The following is a 22,529-nucleotide window of genomic DNA, read 5'->3' as shown; positions in this document are numbered from 1 at the left end:
CTGGGTATTCAGTGACAACCTGTTCTTTCCACAGGTGGATCCTAAAACTAGATTAGTGTTTTCCTTTTGTATTGATCATTTCCTTTCCCCTGTCTTTTGAAGAGTTATTCTGGGCTGATTTACAATCCTAAAAAGCAACTATAAAATAGACTAAAAGGTTTGAATGGACTAATGACACAAGAATGAATCAGTTTTAATGTGTGGAGGCCCTGGGTCAAATTCAGCCCTGGTGTATCTCCATGGGAATTCTATCTACTCCCACCAGGGCAGAACATGGCCCCATATCTGTGTGTGTGTAAAGTTTCTTCATGAACAAAGACGTAAGCAAGAGATGCCTAGCCTCATAAAATGTATTTGCACAACTACTGGCTCAGGAGTAAGCATTTTAAGCTAGATGATTCAAGACTGACAACTAATTTAAAACCTAGATCTTTCAAGCTGGTAGATTTTATCCAAGAGCTCAGCAGCCCATCTATGCAGTGATTTGTACCTCTTTTACAGAGTGACTGTAGACAAGAAACAAATAGCTGAAGATGTGGCTCCTTTCTATGGAGAATTACGCAAACGTCTTGGCTCTCACAACACCCTTGTAGCTAATTATAGTCAATATTAAATTGGGGAAGGAGATATCAACAGCTCATGTGTTTCAGGTCATCCGTCTCAATGGAAGCAGGAGCAAAAGGCCAAAGTGTTATCCATTAGGCCACCATGACTCCATTCACTCTTCCTTTTCTTTGTGATTAAACACATAAATAAACAAAGTATACCCTCTTGACAAGGGTATAGGGTATTTAATGTAAGTATCACTTACATTAAACACATTATTAAGCAAACCAGCTGCTGGGCATTGAAGTCAGATTAAGAGTTTTGTATAAGGATTTGCTTTTCTTTTGATAGTATTATCAACTTGCCTGCTTTAAAAGTCAAGATGTTGTACAGATTGTTTGTTCTGCTTCATCTCTTAACTGTTATAAATAGTAACCCTGCATGCTGACTAACAGAATGCATTGTTAGTGTCTTCCAGTACCCCTTAGATATTGCAGCATTGCACTGGAGATGCTAAAAGCTTGGCTGTATCATGCCTGTCAGTTTTAACATTACTTGATATGGGAGATTTAGGCTCAGAGTTATTTTAAATCTCACTGAGATGAAACTTAATATACAAATTGTCAGTCTAAATGTGTGATCTTTAATACAAAATTATTTTGATCTGTTAAGCTGCTTTTTGAGTTATAAAGTGACAGAGAGCTGCTAACTTTTCAAAGCTTCAGATTCTTTAGATACTGAGTTTCATAAAATCATAGAATATCAGGGTTGGAAGGGACCTCAGGAGATCATCTAGTCCAACCCCCTGCTCAAAGCAGGACCAATCCCCAATTAAATTATCCAACAGATTTTTGCCCTATATCCCTGAATGGCCCCCTTAAGGATTAAGCTTACAACCCTGGGTTTAGCAGGCCAGTACTCAAACCACTGAGCTATCCCTCTCCCCAAAATCAGCTGAGTTGTACAAAATGAAAAGGTACCTTGAATTATTTTTGCTTTTAAAGGCTAGGCTGTAATATAAGATCTATAGACCAAGATTTTAAAAAATGGGAGCCTAAAGTTAGGGTTCTTGGTCCATAATTAAGCATCCAAATGAGCAGCCTGATTTTCAAAACTGTGGAGCATGCACTGACTTCAGTGGGAGCTACCGGGTGCTTAACATTTTTGAAAATCAGGCCATTTATTTAAGTGCCTATTAATATTTTAGTAGTACCTAGTCTTCCATCAGGAGTGAAACCTGAGTAGAACAGGCAGTGTGCCCTAGTGAACTGAGCAGTGGAGGCAGAGACCTGGGTTCTAGTCACTGCCTCAGTTTCCCCCTCTGTCAAATGAGGATAATGATACTCATTTCCTTTGTAAAGCACTATAGAATCTACAAATGAAAAGTGCTGTATAAGAGCTTGGTATTATTGTTGTGCTAGGTGCTGTACTAACACGGGGAGCCATCACTCCCCCAAATAGCAGCACTTTGAAAGGGCCAGCACCACTCCCAGGAACTCTGATAAATTAGGGGGCAGGCAGAGAGAGGAGCCATCCCCAAATCCTGAGCTGGGTAGGGGAGCGTGAGGAAATCCTGTCCCTGACTTCCCACTGCTAGCCAGGGAAGGAATCTCACTCCAAAGCAGCAGCTGAGCCTGGCCAAATGAGGACTGGGGATTGACTCTAGGCTCCCTGATTGGCCTTGAGCTGATTGACCTTGAGCCAATCAGCTAGCACAGGGGTGGGGTTAGAGAGAGCCCATACATGACTGTTGCTGGGCTGGACTGGCCTAAATGTAAACTGGTCCCAGGACTGCAGGATCAGCTCAAGAAGCAGGAGACCTGGCTGCCAGGGCAACCTACACACAGCACAGTGATTGTGGGAATAGAAGCCAGGCAACACAACAGAGGTCAGGACTCTGCATGCTGAACTGTCACCAAACCCAAGCACTGGTGAGCTGTGCAAGGGGCAGAAGGTTCTCTGTTTGGGACTGATACACAGGGGCTGGAGGGCTGATTGGACTCTTCATTGGTTTAGAGACTATTAACCTATATAGTTTGATGTTTGGGCACTCAGTGCATTGTAGTGTTAGTGGGGGTGGGGTGGGTGGATGTGGAACTCTCTCTATTGGGAAATCCTCCCACCTCCAAATAGTCCTTGATTACTGACTGAGGGTTTGGCTCCGCCCAGATAATTGTTGAGTGCAGCATTTGTTTCTGAGGCTTATTCCTGTTCGCTGTAAGATTGTGGCAGGGAGCCAAGGGGTTTGGGCCTATGTGGAGGCAGGTGTGTTCTCAGGTAGCTGGCTTGGGATTCAGGATCCACTTAACCAACTCTGGAGTGCCCCCACCAAATAACATAACAAGGGCTGACTCTGCCTTGCAGATTTTTCAACCTTAAGAAGCAAACTGATGTGCCCAAGGTTGTACACCAGCTCCATGGCAGAGCCAGGAGTACAGCCCAACCTAGCTTGAAGGTCCTGTTTTTCAGACTCTTGGCCATGTATTTGAAAGAGCTTCTGAGCATCTGCAAATTGAATGGAAAATAACAATACTGCATTTTTTTTTTAAAAGAAGGGGGTTAAAATGTTAAGGCTGAAACGTAAAGACAGAAAAACAAGTCCCTTCTGAATTCAAGTTTATATCATCCACAATCTCTCCCCCTACCTTCTATCTTCCTCCAGCCCCCTGTGTCCCTCCAACACCCACCCATGGGAAATCCATGAAGAATAAAAGATAAAATGAAGTATCCATGGCCTTGAAGCTGTGGCCATCTCACCATGTGATACTCTCTGAGGATGCAGGTATCCAGGAGAGGGGAGTGGGATTAGCCTTTTGTCTGCATGGATATCATGAGAACTATGGGTGGATATCAAACCATTGGCCTTGTGGCTCACTCTGAGCTGTGCTGCCATTGGCTATCTACCTACATATACATCCTGAAGCTACCAGGATTATAAGCCTGATCCCACAAGCTCTTGCACAGCAGTCCTAAAACAAGTCTTCACTGTGACTTCTCAGGGACAATGGTTTGTGAGATCAGGCCTTGTATCCTGCAGCTTCCTGCTGGAGATCTTGTCTGTGTGCTGTGGGATGATGCCCAGTAGACAGGGGCGGCTCTAGACATTTCGCCGCCCCAAGCACGGCGGCATGCCGCGGGGGGCGCTCTGCCGGTCGCTGGTCCTGCGGCTCCGGTGGTCCTCCCACAGGCGTGTCTGTGGAGAGTCCGCTGGTCCCGCGGCTTCGTGGAGCTGCGGGACCAGCGGACCCTCCGCAGGCATGCCTGTGGGAGGTCCACCAGAGCCGCAGGGCCAGCAGACCCTCCGCAGGCATGCCGCCCTCCCGGAGACCGGCACAGCGCCCCCAGCGGCATGCCGCCCCAAGCATGCACTTGGCGTGCTGGGGCCTGGAGCCGCCTCTGCCAGTAGAGTAGCTGGCAAGTCTTTTTGAAAACACTCTGCTCTGGGTACATACAGAGTGGAATAGGGGGGCTTAGGGGAAGATACTACTTCAGCTTTCACTCTGTTTCTCACTTACCTTTTCCATTCCCTCTGTATTGAAGAGTGGAAGATGGCGTGGTCTTGAAACTTCCAACTGCCTGATTGTGACTAGGAATTGCGGCACGTAGTCTTTACTGATTGACCCTTTGAAGAGGAGATGAACTGATACATCGCATAGGCAAAAAGGGGGTTCGTTAAAAGCAATGTTAACTCGGAATTTCCTATCCTTGGTGGATGAGTCTCAAATTTGAACACTGTTGATTTGTTTTGCTAACTAAATGCAATCAAATTTGCCTCTGAAAATTACCAAGCAACAAATCATGTTAATTTTATAGCATTTTTGGTTTAAAAAGAAAGCCTGTAGTCTTATAGATATGTGACATGAATGTCAGATGCTTTTCTAATGAGAAGTCCTACAGGATGGTTGCTTTTTGCTTTCGACACCATGGCAGAAATAAGCCTCAGGGAAAGGCGTCATGTCTTGTCACCATCCTACGCTTTCTCACAGCCACCCACCAAGAATGTACTAGAAAATGTCTCTTGATCATGGAAGATGGACAGGCCCCTGGCAAGAGCTGAGCTATAAGATCTCACATTTAGTATCATTTTTGCCTCCGGGTGCAGTTTCAGAGCTGTTTTCATCTGGCTCTTAGCTAGAGGTGTAAAATAACTATTATAGGAAAATATGGAATTTTCCCATTTTAAAAAACCTGTATATGAGGAGGATTTTGTTGGAAATAGATGAACTACTTATTCCTTTCCAGTCACCTAAACATTTTGACTGCAAACAGAGGTGTACTGGAAAATGGAACTGCTTCTGTGTATTTGGGCAACAGTGCATTTCGCACAGCTTGAATGCTAAAATATGTTCTGGAAACATTTGTGCTCTGTGGTGTTTTAATTTTACCTGAAGCTTAGAGGCAGACAGCAAGTCTTGCTGTCACAAATACTTTTATTCAAATCCATGAAGCCAACTTGACCCCAGCTGATCCTGATGTAGAAGAAACTTATTTTTGTCATTTCAAGGTGATAGGAAATGCTTTAAAAAGAAAAACAGCTACATATTTAATTCTTCTTCTTTGATAGGATAATGGGTCTTGTGGATAAGGGAGAAGCAGTGGATGTGGTATACCTAGATTTTAGTAAGGTTTGATTTGATATGGTCTTGCATGATATTCTGATCAATAAACTAGGCAAATACAACTTAGATGGGGCTACTATAAGGTGGGTGCATGACTGGCTGGATAACCGTACTCAGAGTAGTTATTAATGGTTCCCAATCCTGTTGGAAAGGTATAACAATTGGGGTTCCGGAGGGATCTGTTTTGGGACCAGCTCTGTTCAATATCTTCATCAACGACTTAGATATTGGCATAGAAAGTATTCTTATTAAGTTTGCAGATGGTACCAAACTGGGAGGGATTGCAACTGCTTTGGGGGATAGGGTCAAAATTCAAAATGATCTGGACAAATTGGAGAAATAGTCTGAGGTAAACAGGATGAAGTTTAACAAAGACAAATGCAAAGTGCTCCACTTAGGAAGGAACAATCAGTTCCACACATACAGAATGGGAAGAGACTGTCTAGGAAGGAGTACGGCAGATCTAGGGGTTATAGTGGACCACAAGCTAAATGAGAGTCAACAGTGTGATGCTGTTGCAAAAAAAGCAAACATGATTCTGGGATGCATTAACAGGTGTGTTGTGAGCAAGACACGAGAAGTCATTCTTCTGCTCTACTCTGCGCTGGAGTATTGTGTCCAGTTCTGGGCACTGCATTTCAAGAAAGATGTGGAGAAATTGGAGAGCATTCAGAGAAGAGCAACAAGAATGATTAAAGGTCTTGAGACCATGACCTATGAAGGAAGGCTGAAAGAACTGGGTTTGTTTAGTATGAAAAAGAGAAGACTGAGAGGGGACATGATAGCAGTTTTCAGGTATCTAAAAGAGTGTCATAAGGAGGAGGGAGAAAACGTGTTCATCTTAGCCTCTAAGGATAGAACAAGAAGCAATGGGCTTAAACTTCAGCAAGGGAGGTTTAGGTTGGACATGAGGAAAAAGTTCCTAACTGTCAGGGTGGTTAAACACTGGAATGAATTGCCTAGGGAGGTTGTGGAATCTCCATCTCTGGAGATATTTAATTAAATAAATGTCTATCAGGGATGGTCTAGACAGTATTTGGTCCTGCCATGAGGGCAGGGGACTGGACTTGATGACCTCTCGAGGTCCCTTCCAGTCCTAGAATCTATGAATCTATAAAATATAATGGGATTTCCAAAAGCACCTAAATCCTGTTGAAAGTCATGTGGACTTAGGCTTCTAAGTCCCTCTGGTGTCTGAAAATTTTACCCATAGTGCCCAAAAGTGCGTGAGGTGCTTCTTGGCCATGTAGGACAGATAAGTCTTTGCCTTTAAGAGCTTACATTGTAATGGCCCAATCATGCAAACAGATCTGTTCCCACAAGCCTTAATTCTTTGTGGAGCTCCATGGAAGTCCAAGTGGGCCTCCAGTCTCAGCTTCCAAATGTCATCAGTAAAAGTCAACACCTTTATTAAGTGTGCTTCAGTCTTCTTCCTTTAATATGTGGAAGAAATTGCCAAAGGGAAGAGCACAATAGAAACAAGGCTTAACTCTGCAGCCCTTATACTCATGTGAGTTAATCCCAATGGGTTAAAGCCATATCCGGTGTAACTCATGAATTTACATCATGGGTGAAATATGGCCCCTTGGATCTACTCAAATGATACCCCTGATGATTTGTTTTCAAGTATGAAGCAGATGCCTGCGAACATAGGAACCACCATGCCTGACGTGGCCAATGGCCCAGTCTGTTAAGTGTCCTGTCTCTGGCAGCAATGAGTATTGCATTCTTTAGGGCAAGATGGTGATAGAATTGCTTGCTCATAGGAGAGGGTTCTTTCACAGCCCACATTATTAGTAGTTTTATGCTCTGATGTATGAAGATTTATATTTCCTTGTATATTTAAATCTTATCTATCCCTTATACTTTTAAATTCTATCTTATGTGAATATGAGTGTTTGAAAAATGTCATATCCCTTTCTGAATACACCACTCTAATAATTGAACACTTCTGGGGATTAGTAATCTACAAGAATGAAACTGTAGGAGAATGGAATTTTTCTTAGTCTCATAAAATATTCCCTATCTAAAATCCATGGTTTCGGTGATGGCAAATGTTAAAAGAAAAGTTAAGTTTGGATCAATATGCTCTTCCTCCCAGGTACTCTACTATCTTCTCAATTTAATAGGTCATGTCCCACTTGCATGCAGTGCCACTGCAATCTATTAGTTTCCTTGAATGCCCATGTTTTGTATGAATGGCCAGAAAGCATATTCTGTCTCTCTAGGATACATTTTCTGTGTGGTGTTTGGGAAATTAGGTGCAATTAGAATCAACCCATTAACTACAATGATTCCTTATACACCACACTGACTATGGACCCCTCTAGGGGTCAATACATTGGCAATTAGCCTACATCTGTCCAGTAACAAGGTTCTTTTGATCCTTAAATCCAACCTAATATTATTTAGAAGTAAAGATGGAAGAAAAACCCAAGTATTTGCACTTCTAAATGAGATAAGGGAAAGTATCACAAAATCCCCCTGTTATGTACAGAATTTGGTATTGTAATTGTTGAGGGAATGTAGTTTTTGTTTGTACTATATTCTGTAATAAAATGACTTTTTATACTTAAGCCTTGTGGGCAGGCTGGCATAACTCAAAAGCTCTTGGGTGTTAACAATTCTTTCAAGTAATAAAAGAAACATGTTCTGAAAGAGTGCATGTGAGATGACTTGGGGCCAGGCATTTATATGGTAATATCAAATGTCTTTTTATTCATGGTTGGTTTACTAGGGATGTTGGCGGAATAAAATGATGGGGTAGTCCTCTCAGTCCGATCCAGCAGTTTGCTGTTGGCTAACGTCAGTAATTTCACTGAAGATAGTAACAGAGCTCAACTTGCTTTGTTCCTAAACAATTAGCAGTTATACAGGTATTTTAATATATGTATTAACTAGTCTTCCAGAGCCCTTACATACTCAGAGTTACAGGGCATGTAAATAGAAGCATTCAAGGGTACTCATACTTGTTTTTAATTCCCACTGGGCCATCCCTCTGTTGGTTTTTTACATTGAAGGGGGCAATCTGACCCCAGGATAGCATGTCTACTAGGGAAGTGAGATGCCATCTATGAAGTGGCATCTGTGGGTGGGCCATGTTGCATGACTAGAAGCTGGACAATTATTTTTTTTGCCACTACTAGCGACTCTCACATAAAAGCAAGTGGTTTTCATTCATGCCTTGAATTGTTTGTGAACAGGAAATCACAGCCTGGTGAGTCTTACATCTGCAAATTGCTCAAAAAGATAATTAAAAATACAATAAAAATGCTTGGAAGAACATGCCATGAAAGAGCATAACCAGCATGGTTTGTGCACTAATCTATAGGAATTCTTCAAACATGTCGGTAAGGTACTTACAAAAGGAGAACTGGCTGATACACTTTATTTTGACTTTCAAAAGGCCTTTCACAAGGTTCCTTGTAAGAGGCTGCTACAAAAACTTAAGCAGTCATGGGGAGAGAGGCAAAATATTGTCCTGGATCAAAAACTGCCCGAGAGAAAAAACAAAGAGTGGGAATCAATGGTCAGTTTTCATCATGGCTAACAGTAAGGTCTCATGTTCATTAATATATTAATGATCTGGAAAAGAAGGTGAGCAGTGAGGTGGCATAGTTTGCAGATGACACAATAGTACTTAAGTTAGTTAAGTGCAGAAGAGACATGAGGACTGTAAGTTGAATGAGCAATTTAATGATGGTTATTATTACATCCTTCTTGTGCCAATGTTAGTGCACGAGTCTCTTTGATTCCTCTGTCATTTGTTGCTGTTTCCATCTGACCTGATGTTGATAGACCATTCTGCCCTCCTAAGAGTTCTGTTTAAGGTTTTTCTTGGTAGGGTTGCCACCCGTCTGAGTTTTACCCAAACAGTCCGTTTTTTGGTGTGTGTGTCCGGGTGCCATTTAGGGTTGCCAGGTGCCTGGTTTTTGACTGGAAAGTCCAGTAAAAAAGGGAACCTGGCAACCCTAAATGGCACCTGAACCAAAAGTCCGGTTACTGCAGAGAGGGGGAGGTGCCAGGTTATTAAACCAGGCCAGCCCCTGCTCAGTTGGGGCCCTCTCCTACCTGAAGACAGGCTCCCTGAAATGATCCAGTGAGTGATGGGGGGAGCATGGGAGAGATGGGGGTGGGGCCTCAGAGGAAGAGGTGGGGAAGGGGTGGGGCCTTGGGGAAGGGGTGGAGCAGGGGTGGGGCTTGGGGGCCCAGTTACCATCAATTAGAAAGGTGGCAACCCTATTTCTTGGGCACCTTCATTTTCTCAGACATGTTGGTTTCTACTTGACAGCTTCATATGGGAGTCTTCGTGTTTGCATCCCCAGTACATGCCCCAAATATGTCCAGTGCTTCCTTTTGATTCTGATGGTAACAAGCTGGTGGCTGGTGATTTCTAAGATTTCTTCTCTCTTCACTGATAATGAAGTCTTTCCAAATAATGCCCAGAATCTTTCATAGGCACTTGTTTTCAAAGGCATCTAGCTTTCTGTCTGGTGTTTATTAGATCTCCATCTCTCTGAGCCATATGTTAGCACTGAGATTACAGTTGAATTGGAAATTCTCAGTTTTGTACTGGCGCTGTATACCTTTGATTTCTATATGTTGTTAAGTTTCACAAATGCTGTGGATGTTGGCCCTATCCTTGATGGGCTAATATAGATGCTGCCCAGGTAGAGGAACTGTTCAACTTTCTTGATATTTTTGCCATCTAATATGATGTTACAGCTTGACTTCTGGGTTTCAAGGATGTATGTTTTAGCATAACAAATTTTGAGCCTTGCTTGGCCTGCTCTTCTTGCCAGGCTGTCTGTCTTTATTTGTAATTTTTCAGGGATGGTGCTCAGTGCAATATCAGCAATGTCTAGGTCATCTATTCATTCTACAGCAGTGTTTGTGTTGCTGATGGCGGATGAATGTGAATACATGTAAATAAACACAGATTGGAGGGAAAACTTTGAATTACTCATACACCTTATGGGGTTTTCAATTAACAACATCAACTTAGAAAAGGAAATGGACGTCACTGTGAACAGCTCAGTGAAGACCTCTCCCTAATCTGCATCTGTGGTCAAAGAAGCAAACAAGATGTTAAGATGCGTAACGAATGGGATGGAGAATAATACAGAAAAAGTGTTCGTTTAACTCAATGGTATATCCCCATCCAGAATACTGCGTTACCCCCTCTCAAAAAGCATACTGCAGAAAGAGAGCATTCAGAGAAGGGGAATGAGAGTGAATAAGGGCCTGGAAAAGCCTATCCTATGAAAAGAGACTGAAAATAATGGAATAGCTGCTTCAGAAAGGAGATAAAGGGGTGTGGGGGTATTGAAAACTGTCCTAAATTTCACTTTAAGTTTCAGAGGGTTTTCCTGGTCTTGCTTGCAAGCTAGGAGGCTCTATAGGGAAGCAAATGATATGAGCTTAGCAGCAGCCCCTCTGCAGCCCACCATCCTACAGTAAGATGTAGTGAGTTGTGCCTTTCTGCCTTAGGGAGCAGCCTGCCTTGTGTCTGTTTTTTTGTTTTTTTTTGTGTGTCCTAGACTCTAAGATATACAGTAGTGTTAAGTTGCAAACTTCCTGAAAAAAAGTTCGTTTTAATCTAAATTCTCTGTTTGTATGCCGTGAACACAACAGGGAGGACATAAAATAATGAATGGTCTAAAGAAGATAGATTGGGAGCTTCTGTTTTCTATGTCTGATAACACAATGTACCTTTTTTTCCCCCCTTTCAATAAAACTGAAAGATGGAAAATTCAAAACCAGTATAAGGAAATACATATTGTGTGAAAAAGTAAAGTAGACTGTGGCACCCACTGCCACATGAATTTGAAATTATAATAGTTCATGCTAAAATAGTTTTTTATTCCTTGTAAAATCTTATGCTTCAAGTTTTAAATCTTTAACTATGGGATGAGAATGCAATCTTCATGGGGGACAGATTATTCCACTTCTTCCTACTATGAGGTTTCTTGCATCTTCCTCTGAGGCATCTGGTGCAGGCCATTGTTGGGGATGGAATACTGGACAATTGGACCATGGGCCTGATCCCATATGGCCATTCCTATGTTCTTCCCTCAATGGGGTTTTCTCAGCTGAATTTCTAAATTGCTAAATTTCCGTATAGCATTGCTGTGCACTGGCAAACGATTACTGTATTCAGTGGTGACATGATCTCTACAGAGTTTGTATTTATGACTTTTACATTTAGTAAATAATTTCAGACTCTGATGTGAGTGTAAGAAGAGAAAATGGCATAATCTAACTTGGTTCTTATGCTCTTGATTCTAGTTAGAAATGGCACATGCTTCAGTGGCCCATCTTTCGCTTGTAGCCTGAAAGAAAAAAAACTGTTAACTTTACACAGCACCAACTTTTGCTCCAAAGAAAATAATATTAACTCTGTTTCACAGTAACTGTGACTACCTATTTACTTGACATCTCATTCTCCCCCTCCCCACCAGTTAATAATGCTGCATACCAATACGGGGCCAATCCTGCTCCCATTGACTTCAGATGGAACAAAATGGGGCTCCTAGCACTGAGTGGAATCTCACAGACAGCCTCTCAGTGGTATGGAGCAGGTTCAAACAGAACATTATGTACCGAACATAAATAATACACACAATACACTGAGCAGTATGCCAGTATCTTCTTTTAATATTCCTATTTTTTATGAAATGATAATAATCATAATGGAGTATGCACATAGGCCACAGTCCAGCAAAGCATGTGAGCACTTGTTTAAATATAAGAATGTGAGTAATCCTACTGAATTCAAATCCAGGCTTATGGTTAAGTTTATACTTGAGTCTTTGCTGAATCAGGGCCTTATTCTTTCCAAACCAATGTCTATGCACTATGACCCCGAGAATGGCATCTAGGAAGTAAAAACAACGAGGAGTCCTTGTGGCACCTTAGAGATTAACAAATTTAATTGGGCATAAGTAATACCTCCTGGTATCTGTTTACTAGTATCTGGGAGTGTTTACTAGTATCTGGGAATTCAGTATAGCTTGCTGTACTTTCTGATGAGTGGGAGGATTATTGCTCCTCCCTGGCTAGAACTGTGCACACAGATTTGATGTCTAGTGTCTTTATTTATTTTTTTTAAGCCTACTTCATCCTCTGTCCCTGGCCATTTGTTTTGTTTCATCCACCTCCTTGGTCTTGTTTGTCAGTCACATCTTCCATTCCAGTCTTGTTTTCCACTGATTTTTTTCTTTTTAGCTAACAACCCCTCCATTGATTTGTTCCAAAATAGTCCAGTTACATTTGTTTTATTTACAGTCCAAAGCGTCACATCATTGTCCATCGTGAGTTGCTGTGATATTGAAGCGTATTGCTCTAGAGCAGCAGTTCTCAAGCTTATTTGATTGGCCCTCCCTTCTTTGTGTCTGGAGTCATCTATGCCTCCCCACCCCTCAAGTACATAAAACGCCACCCAGCTCTGAAGGCAGGGCCATGCCAGCAGCAGCACAGAAGTAAATGAGGCAATGTGAAAAGTGATATTCGTCGATATCATAGCAGACAGCGCACCATTGGCACCCTTAACTTTTGTGCTGCTGGTGCGGCCACCCTGGGACTGGCAGCCGGACCCTGCTGCTTCCAGGTGAGGGATTGTGGTGGGAGAAGGAGAGCCTGAACCTAGGCTGCCTCTTGGTAAGGGATTATGGGGAGCTCTGGCTGTCGCCTTTACCCCCACCTCCTTGGTGTGCACGGCTCTTCTGCATGAGTCTCAGCCACCCGAGAGCTCTTTCCCCCCACCCCCCAAAAAGCACCCACCCCATAGTTTGAGAACCGCTGCGCTAGAGAAGCTGATTGACTTATTAGGCAATTAGTACCGGGGTTATAAATGGCTACAAAGAAAATAAAGCCTTTTGTGCTAGGTGCTGTACATGGTGTACGATTTGCTAGGTGCTGTACATACAAGTAGTAACACTGTCCCTGCCTAAAGAGCATAAAATCTAAATAGACAAGGCAGATGGAGGAGAGGCACAAAAAAGAGAAGTGACATGCCCAAAGTCACTCAGCTGGTAGTAAAACACATGTCTACAGAGCCTCAGTCCATTGCTCTGTCTGCTGGGTCATGCTGTCGCTCAAGTAAAATGCTGCTGCCTGTTTGTTTCGTATGCACATAGGCCAACTGTACTCACCCTGCACAAAGCACAAGGATCCCAAACCTTAATTCCAAGTGCCCTACCCATAGGAACCCTAACCCTAGGCGGGAAGCCCTACCCATAGGAACCCTAACCCTAGCTCCAAGTGCCCTACCCATAGAAACCCTAACCCTAGGGAGGGAAGCCCTACCCATAGGAACCTGAACCCTAGCTCCAAGTGCCCTACCCATAGGAACCCTAACCCTAGGGAGGGAATCCCTACCCATATGAACCCTTACCATAGCTCCAAGTGCAGTCCCCATAGGAACCGTAACCCTAGCTCCAAGAGACCTACCCATAGGAACCCTAACCCTAGGATGGGAAGCCCTACCCATAGGAACTATAACCCTAGCTCCAAGGGCTCTACCCATAGGAAACCTAACCCTAAAGATAGGGTTCCAATGGGTAGGACCCTTGGAGCTAGGGTTAGGGGTCCTATGGGTACGGCTTCCCACCATAGGGTTAGGGTTCCGATGGGTAGGGCACTTGGAGCTAGGGTTAGGGTTCCTATAGGTAAGGCACTTGGAGCTAGGGTTAGGGTTCCAATGGGTAGGACTTCCCGCCCTAGGGTTAGGGTTCCTATGGGTAGGGCGTACCGCCGTAGGGTTAGGGTTCCTATGGGTAGGTCACTTGGAGCTAAGGTTAGGGTTCCTACAGAAAGGGCACTTGCAGCTAGTGTTAGGGTTCCCATTGGTAGGGCACTTCGAACTAGGGTTAGCGTTACTATGGGTAGGACTTCCCGCCCTAGGGTTAGGATTCCTATGGGTAGGGCACTTGGAACTAGGGTTAGCGTTACTATGGGTAGGACTTCCCACCCTAGGGTTAGGATTCCTATGGGTAGGGCTTCCCGCCCTAGGGTTTGGGTTCCTATAGGTAGGGCTTCACGCCCTAGGGTTAGGGTTCGTATGGGTAGTGCATCCTGCCCTAGTGTTAGGGTTCCTATGGAAAGGGGTTCCCGCCCTAGGGTTAGGGTTCCTATGGGTAGAGCTTTCCATCCTAGGGTTAGGGTTCCTATGGATAGAGCTTTCCGCCCTAGGGTTTGGGTTCCTATGCGTAAGGCTTCCCGCCCTAGGGTTAGGCTTCCTATTGATAGGGTTTCCCGCCCTAGGGTTAGGGTTCTTAGAGGTAGGGCACTTGGAGCGAGGGTTAGCATTCCTATGGGTAGGGCACATGGAGCTAGGGTTAGGGTTCCTATGGGTAGGGTTTCCCACCGTAGGGTTAGGGTTCCTATGGGTAGGGCACTTGGAGCTAGGGTTAGCATTTCTATGGGTAGGGCTTACCGCCCTAGGGTTAGGGTTCCTATGAGTACGGCACTTGGAGCTAGGGTTAGGGTTCCTATGAATAGGTCACTTGGAGCTAGGGTTAGGGTTACAATGTGTAGGGCTTCCCGCCCTTGGGTTAGGGTTCCTACGGGTAGGGTTCCTATTGGTAGCGTTCCCACCCTAGTGTTAGGGTTCCTATGGGTAGAGGTTCCCGCTCTAGGGTTAGGGTTCCTATGGGTAGAGCTTTCCACCCTAGGGTCAGGGTTCCCATGCGTAGGGCGTCCCGCCGTAGCGTTAGGGTTCCTACTGGTAGGGCGTCCCGCCGTAGGGTTAGGGTTCCTACTGGTAGGGCGTCCCGCCGTAGGGTTAGGGTTCCTATGGGTAGGTCAGTTGGAGCTAGGGGTAGGGTTTCTATGGAAAGGGCACTTGGAGCTAGTGTTAGGGTTCCTATTGGTAGGGCACTTGGAACTAGAGTACGGGTTCCTGTGAGTAGGGCACTTGGAGCTAGGATTAGGGTTCTCAAGGGTAAGGCACTTGGAGCTAGGGTTAGGGTTCCTATGGGTAGGGCTTCCGGCCCTACTGTTAGGGTTCCTATGGGTAGGGCACTTTGAGGTACTGTTAGGGTTCCTATGGGTAGGGCTTCCCGTCCTAGGGTTAGGGTTCCTATGGGTAGGACTTCACGCCGTAGGGTTAGGTTTCCTATGGGTACGGCACTTGGAGCTAGGGTTAGGGTTCGTATGGACAGGGGTTCCCACCCTACTGTTAGGGTTCCTATGGGTAGAGCTTTCCGCCCTAGGGTTAGGGTTCTTATGGGTAGGGCACTTGGAGCTAGGGTTAGCATTCCTATGGGTAGGGCACATGGAGCTAGATTTAGGGTTCCTATGGGTAGGGCTTCCCGCCGTAGGGTTAGTGTTCCTATTGGTAGGGTTTCCCGCCCTACAGTTAGGGTTCTTATGGGTAGGACACTTGGAGCTAGGGTTAGCATTTCTATGGGTAGGGCTTCCTGTCCTAGGGTTAGGGTTCCTATGAATACGGCACATGCAGCTAGGGTTAGGGTTCCTATGGATAGAGCACATGGAGCTAGGTTTAGGGTTCCTATGGGTAGGGCTTCCCGCCGTAGGGTTAGTGTTCCTATTGGTAGGGTTTCCCGCCCTACAGTTAGGGTTCTTATGGGTAGGACACTTGGAGCTAGGGTTAGCATTTCTATGGGTAGGGCTTCCTGTCCTAGGGTTAGGGTTCCTATGAGTACGGCCCATGGAGCTAGGGTTAGGGTTCCTATGGGTAGAGTTTTCCGCCCTAGTGTTAGGGTTCATATGGACAGGGGTTCCCACCCTAGTGTTAGGGTTCCTATGGGTAGAGCGTTCCGCCCTAGGGTTAGGGTTCCTATGGTTAGGGCACTTGGAGCTAGGCTTAGGGTTCCTATGGATAGAGCGTTCCCACCCTAGTGTTAGGGTTCCTATGGGTAAGGGTTCCCACCCTAGGGTTAGGGTTCCTATGGGTAGAGCTTTCCAACCTAGTGTCAGGTTTCCTATGCATAGGGCTTCCCGCCGTAGGGTTAGTGTTCCTATTGGTAGGGTTTCCCGCCCTACAGTTAGGGTTCTTATGGGTAGGACACTTGGAGATAGGGTTAGCATTCCTATGGGTAGGTCACTTGGAGCTACGTTTAGGGTTCCTATGGGTAGTGCTTGCAGCCCTAGAGTTAGGGTTCCTATGAGTAGTGCACATGGAGCTAGGGTTAGGGTTCCTATGGGTATGGCTTTCGGCCCTAGGGTTAGGGTTCGTATGGGTAGGTCACTTGGAGCTAGGGTTAGGGTTCCTGTGGGTAGGGCTTCCTGACCAAGGGTTAGGGTTCGTATGGGTAGGGCTTCCCGCCTTAGGGTTAGGGTTCCTATGGGTAGGGTACTTGGAGCTAGGGTTAGGGTTCCTATGGGTAGAGCTTCCCGCCCTCGGGTTAGGGTTCCTATGGGTAGGGCACTTGGAGCTAGGGTTAGTATTTCTATGGGTAGGGCTTCCCACCCTAGGCTTAGGGTTCCTATGGGTAGGGCACTTGGAGCTAGGGTTAGGGTTCCTATGGGTAGGGATTCCCACCCTAGGGTTAGGGTTCCTATGGGTAGGGCTTCCCGCCCTAGGGTTAGAGTTTCTATGGGTAGGGCACTTGGAGCTAGGGTTAGGGTTCCTATGGGTAGGGCTTCCCACCCTAGGGTTACGGTTCCTATGGGTAGGGCACTTGTAGCTAGGGTTAGGGTTCCTATGGGTAGGGCTTCCTGCCCTAGGGTTAGGGTTCCTATGGGTAGGGCTTCAGGCCTAGGGTTAGGGTTGCTATGGGTAGGGCACTTGGCGCTAGGGTTAGGGTTCCTATGGGTAGGGCTTCCTGCCCTAGGGTTAGGGTTCCTATGTGTAGGGCTTCCCAGCCTAGGGTTAGGGTTCCTATGTGTAGGGCTTCCCGGCCTAGGGTTAGGGTTCCTATGGGTAGGGCACTTTGAGCTAGGGTTATGGTTCCTATGGGTAGGGCACTTGTGGCTAGGGTTAGGGTTCCTATGGGTAGGGCTTCCCGCCCTAGGATTAGGATTCCTATGGGTAGGGCACTTGGAGCTAGGGTTAGGGTTCCTACGGGTAGGGTTTCCCGCCCTAGAGTTAGGGTTCCTATGGGTAGGCTTCCCATCCTAAAGTTACGGTTCCTATGGGTAGGGATTACCGGCTTAGGGTTAGGGTTCCTATGGGTAGGGCACTTGGAGCTATGGTTAAAGATCCTATAGGTAGGGCTTTCAGCCCTAGGGTTAGGGTTCCTATGGGTAGGGCACATGGAGCTAGGGTTAGGGTTCCTATGGGTAGGGCACTTGGAGCTAGGGTTAGGGTTCCTATGGGTAGGGCACTTGGAGCTAGGGTTAGGGTTCCTATGGGTAGGGCTTCCCGCCCTAGGGTTAGGGTTCCTATGGGTAGGGCACTTGGAGCTAGGGTTAGGGTTCCTATGGGTAGGGCACTTGGAGCTAGGGTTAGGGTTCCTATGGGTAGGGCACTTGGAGCTAGGGTTAGGGTTCCTATGGGTAGGGCTTTAGTAGCTAGGGTTAGGGTTCCTATGGGTAGGGCACTTGGAGCTAGGGTTAGGGTTCCTAATGGTAGGGCTTCCCGTCCTTGGGTTAGGGTTCCTATGGGTAGGGTTTCCCACCCTAGGGTTAGGGTTCCTATGGGTAGGGGTTTCCGCCCTAGGTTTAGGGTTCCTATGGGTAGGGCTTCCCGCCCTAGGGTTGGGGTTCCTATTGGTAGGGCACTTGGAGCTAGGGTTAGGGTTCCTATGGGTAGGGCACATGGAGCTAGGATTAGGGTTTCTATGGGTAGGAAACTTGGAGCTAGGGTTTGGGTTCCTATGGGTAGGGTTCCTATGATTAGGGCTTCCTGCCCTTGGGTTAGGGTTGCAATGAGTAGGGCTTTTGGATCTAGGGTTAGGGTTCATATGGTTCCTATGGGTAGGGCTTCCCGCCCTAGGGTTAAGGTTCCTATTGGTAGGGCACTTGGAGCTAGGGTTAGGGTTCCTATGGGTAGGGCACTTGGAGCTAGGGTTAGAGTTCTTAGGGGTAGGGTTTCCATCCTAGGGTTAGGGATCCTATGGGTAGGGCTTTGTGCCCTAGTGTTAGGGTTCCTATGGGTAGGGCACTTGGAGCTAGGGTTAGGGTTCCTATGGGTAGGGCTTCCCGCCCTAGGGTTAGGGTTCCTATGGGTAGGGCTTCCCGCCCTAGGGTTAGGGTTCATATGGGTAGGCCACTTTGAGCTAGGGTTACGGTTCCTATGGGTAGGGCTTCCCACCCTAGAGTTACGGTTCCTATGGGTAGGGCACTTGTAGCTAGGGTTAGGGTTCCTATGGGTAGGGCTTCCAGCCCTAGGGTTAGGGTTCCTATGGGTAGGGTTTCAGGCCTAGGGTTAGGGTTGCTATGGGTAGGGCACTTGGCGCTAGGGTTAGGGTTCCTATGGGTAGGGCTTCCTGCCCTAGTGTTAGGGTTCCTATGTGTAGGGCTTCCCGGCCTAGGGTTAGGGTTCCTATGGATAGGGCATTTGGAGCTAGTGTTAGGTTTCCTATGGGTAGGGCACTTGGAGCTAGGGTTAGGGTTCCTATGGGTAGGGCTTCCCGGCCTAGGGTTAGGGTTGCTATGGGTAGGGCACTGGAGTTAGGGTTAGGTTCCTATGGGTAGGGCATTTGGCTCTAGGGTTAGGGTTCCTATGGGTAGGGCTTCCCGCCCTAGGGTTAGGGTTCCTATGGGTAGGGCACTTGGAGCTAGGGTTAGGGTTCCTATGGGTAGGGCTGCCCGCCCTAGGGTTAGGGTTCCTATGGGTAGGGCTTCCCGCCCTAGGGTTAGGGTTCCTATGGGTAGGGCACTTGGAGCTAGGGTTAGGGTTCCTATGGGTAGGGCACTTGGAGCTAGGGTTAGGGTTCCTATGGGTAGGGCTTCCCGCCCTAGGGTTAGGGTTCCTATGGGTAGGGCTTCCCGGCTTAGGGTTCCTATGGGTAGGGCACTTGGAGCTAGGGTTAGGGTTCCTATGGGTAGGGCTTCCCGCCCTAGGGTTAGGGTTCCTATGGGTAGGGCACTTGGAGCTAGGGTTAGGGTTCCTATGGGTAGGGTACTTGGAGCTAGGGTTAGGATTCCTATGGGTAGGACTGCCTGCGCTAGGGTTAGGGTTCCTATGGGTAGGCCTTCACGCCCTAGGGTTAGGGTTCATATGGGTAGGGCATTTGGAGCTAGGGTTAGGGTTCCTATGGGTAGGGCACATGGAGCTAGGATTAGGGTTTCTATGGGTAGGAAACTTGGAGCTAGGGTTTGGGTTCCTATGGGTAGGGTTCCTATGATTAGGGCTTCCTGCCCTTGGGTTAGGGTTGCAATGAGTAGGGCTTTTGGATCTAGGGTTAGGGTTCCTATGGGCAGGGCACTTGGAGCTAGGGTTAGGGTTCCTATGGGTAGGGCTTCCCGCCCTAGGGTTAAGGTTCCTATTGGTAGGGCACTTGGAGCTAGGGTTAGGATTCCTATGGGTAGGGCTTTGCGCCCTAGTGTTAGGGTTCCTGTGGGTAGGCCACTTGGAGCTAGGGTTAGGGTTCCTATGGGTAGGGTTTCCCATCCTAGGGTTAGGGTTCCTATGGGTAGGGCTTCCCGCCCTAGTGTTAGAGTTTCTATGGGTAGGGCACTTGGAGCTAGGGTTAGGGTTCCTATGGGTAGGGCACTTGGAGCTAGGGTTAGGGTTCCTATGGGTAGGGCACTTGGAGCTAGGGTTAGGGTTCCTATGGGTAGGGCTTCCCACCCTAGTGTTAGGGTTCCTATGGGTAGGGCACTTGGAGCTAGGGTTAGGGTTCCTATGGGTAGGGCTTCCCGGCCTAGGGTTAGGGTTGCTATGGGTAGGGCATTTGGCTCTAGGGTTAGGGTTCCTATGGGTAGGGCTTCCCGCCATAGGGTTAGGGTTCCTATGGGTAGGGCACTTGGAGCTAGGGTTAGGGTTCCTATGGGTAGGGCTTCCCGGCCTAGGGTTAGGGTTGCTATGGGTAGGGCACTTGGCACTAGGGTTAGGGTTCCTATGGGTAGGGCTTCCTGCCCTAGGGTTAGGGTTCCTATGTGTAGGGCTTCCCGGCCTAGGGTTAGGGTTCCTATGGGTAGGGCACTTGGAGCTAGGGTTATGGTTCCTATGGGTAGGGCACTTGGAGCTAGGGTTAGGGTTCCTACGGGTAGGGTTTCCCACCCTAGAGTTACGGTTCCTATGGGTAGGGATTACCGGCTTAGGGTTAGGGTTCCTATGGGTAGGGCACTTGGAGCTATGGTTAAAGATCCTATAGGTAGGGCTTTCAGCCCTAGGGTTAGGGTTCCTATGGGTAGGGCACATGGAGCCAGGGTTAGGGTTCCTATGGGTAGGGTACTTGGAGCTAGGGTTAGGGTTCCTATGGGTAGGGGTTTCCGCCCTAGGTTTAGGGTTCCTATGGGTAGGGCTTCCCGCCCTAGGGTTAGGGTTCCTATTGGTAGGGCACTTGGAGCTAGGGTTAGGGTTCCTATGGGTAGGGCACATGGAGCTAGGATTAGGGTTTCTATGGGTAGGAAACTTGGAGCTAGGGTTTGGGTTCCTATGGGTAGGGTTCCTATGATTAGGGTTTCCCGCCCTAGGGTTAGGGTTCCTATGGGTAGGGCACTTGGAGCTAGGGTTAGGGTTCCTATGGGTAGGGCACTTGGAGCTAGGGTTAGGGATCCTATGGGTAGGGCTTCCCGCCCTAGGGTTAGGGTTCCTATGGGTAGGGCACTTGGAGCTAGGGTTAGGGTTCCTATGGGTAGGGCTTCCCGCCCTAGTGTTAGGGTTCCTATGGGTAGGGCACTTGGAGCTAGGGTTAGGGTTCCTATGGGTACGGTTTCCTATCCTAGGGTTAGGGTTCCTATGGGTAGGTCTTCCTGCCCTAGAGTTACGGTTCCTATGGGTAGGTCTTCCCGCCGTAGGGTTAGGTTTCCTATGGGTAGGGCAGTTGGAGCTAGGGTTAGGGTTCCAATAGGTAGGGAACTTGGGCTAGGGTTAGGGTTCCTAGGATAGGGTTTCGCGCCCTAGGGTTGGGGTTCCTATGGGTAGAGCACTTGGAGCTAGGCTTAGGGTTCCTATGAGTAGGGCTTCCCAACCTAGGTTTAGGGTTGCTATGGGTAGGCCATTTGGAGCTAGGGTTAGGGTTCCTATGGGTAGGGCTTCCAGCCCTAAGGTTAGGGTTCCTATGGGTAAGGCTTGCCGCCCTAGGGTTAGGGTTCCTATTGGTAGGGCACTTTGCGCTGTTTTAGGGTTCCTATGGGTAGGGCTTCCGTCACTAGGATTAGGGTTCCTATGGGTAGGTCTTCCCGCCCTAGGATTAGGCTTCCTCTGGGTAGGGAACTTGGAACTAGGTTTGGGTTCCTATGGGTAGGGTTCCTATGATTAGGCTTCCTGCCCTGGGTTAGGGTTCTATGGGTAGGGCCCTTGGAGCTAGGGTTAGGGTTCCCATGGGTAGGGCACTTGGAGCTAGGGTTAGGTTCCTATGGGTAGGGCTTCCTGCCCTAGGGTTAGGTTCCTATGGGTAGGGCTTCCCGCCTAGGTTAGGGTTCCTATGGTTAGGGCACTTGGAGCTACGGTTAGGTTTCCTATGGGTAGGGCACTTGGAGCTAGAGTTAGGGTTCCTATGGGTAGGGCTTCCCGCCATAGGGTTAGGTTTCCTATGGGAAGGGTATTTGGAGCTAGGGTTAGGGTTCCTATGGGTAGGGCTTCCCGGCCTAGGGTTAGGGTTCCTATGGGTAGGGCACTTGGAGCTAGGGTTAGGGTTCCTATGGGTAGGGCTTCCCGCCCTAGGGTTAAGGTTCCTATTGGTAGGGCACTTGGAGCTAGGGTTAGGATTCCTATGGGTAGGGCTTTGCGCCCTAGTGTTAGGGTTCCTGTGGGTAGGCCACTTGGAGCTAGGGTTAGGGTTCCTATGGGTAGGGTTTCCCATCCTAGGGTTAGGGTTCCTATGGGTAGGGCTTCCCGCCCTAGGGTTAGAGTTTCTATGGGTAGGGCACTTGGAGCTAGGGTTAGGGTTCCTATGGGTAGGGATTCCCGCCCTAGGGTTAGGGTTCCTATGGGTAGGGATTCCCTCCCTAGGGTTAAGGATCGTATGGGTAGGGCACTTGGAGCTAGGGTTACGGTTCCTATGGGTAGGGCTTCCCACCCTAGGGTTACGGTTCCTATGGGTAGGGCACTTGTAGCTAGGGTTAGGGTTCCTATGGGTAGGGCTTCCTGCCCTAGGGTTAGGGTTCCTATGGGTAGGGCTTCAGGCCTAGGGTTAGGGTTGCTATGGGTAGGGCACTTGGCGCTAGGGTTAGGGTTCCTATGGGTAGGGCTTCCTGCCCTAGGGTTAGGGTTCCTATGTGTAGGGCTTCCCGACCTAGGGTTAGGGTTCCTATGGATAGGGCATTTGGAGCTAGTGTTAGGTTTCC

The sequence above is a fragment of the Mauremys reevesii genome, linkage group 3 (genome assembly GCF_016161935.1).
Source record: "Mauremys reevesii isolate NIE-2019 linkage group 3, ASM1616193v1, whole genome shotgun sequence".
Classification (NCBI taxonomy): Eukaryota; Metazoa; Chordata; order Testudines; family Geoemydidae; genus Mauremys; species Mauremys reevesii.
The sequence above is the reverse complement of the archived record's forward strand: the minus strand, read 5'-3'. Positions refer to the sequence as shown.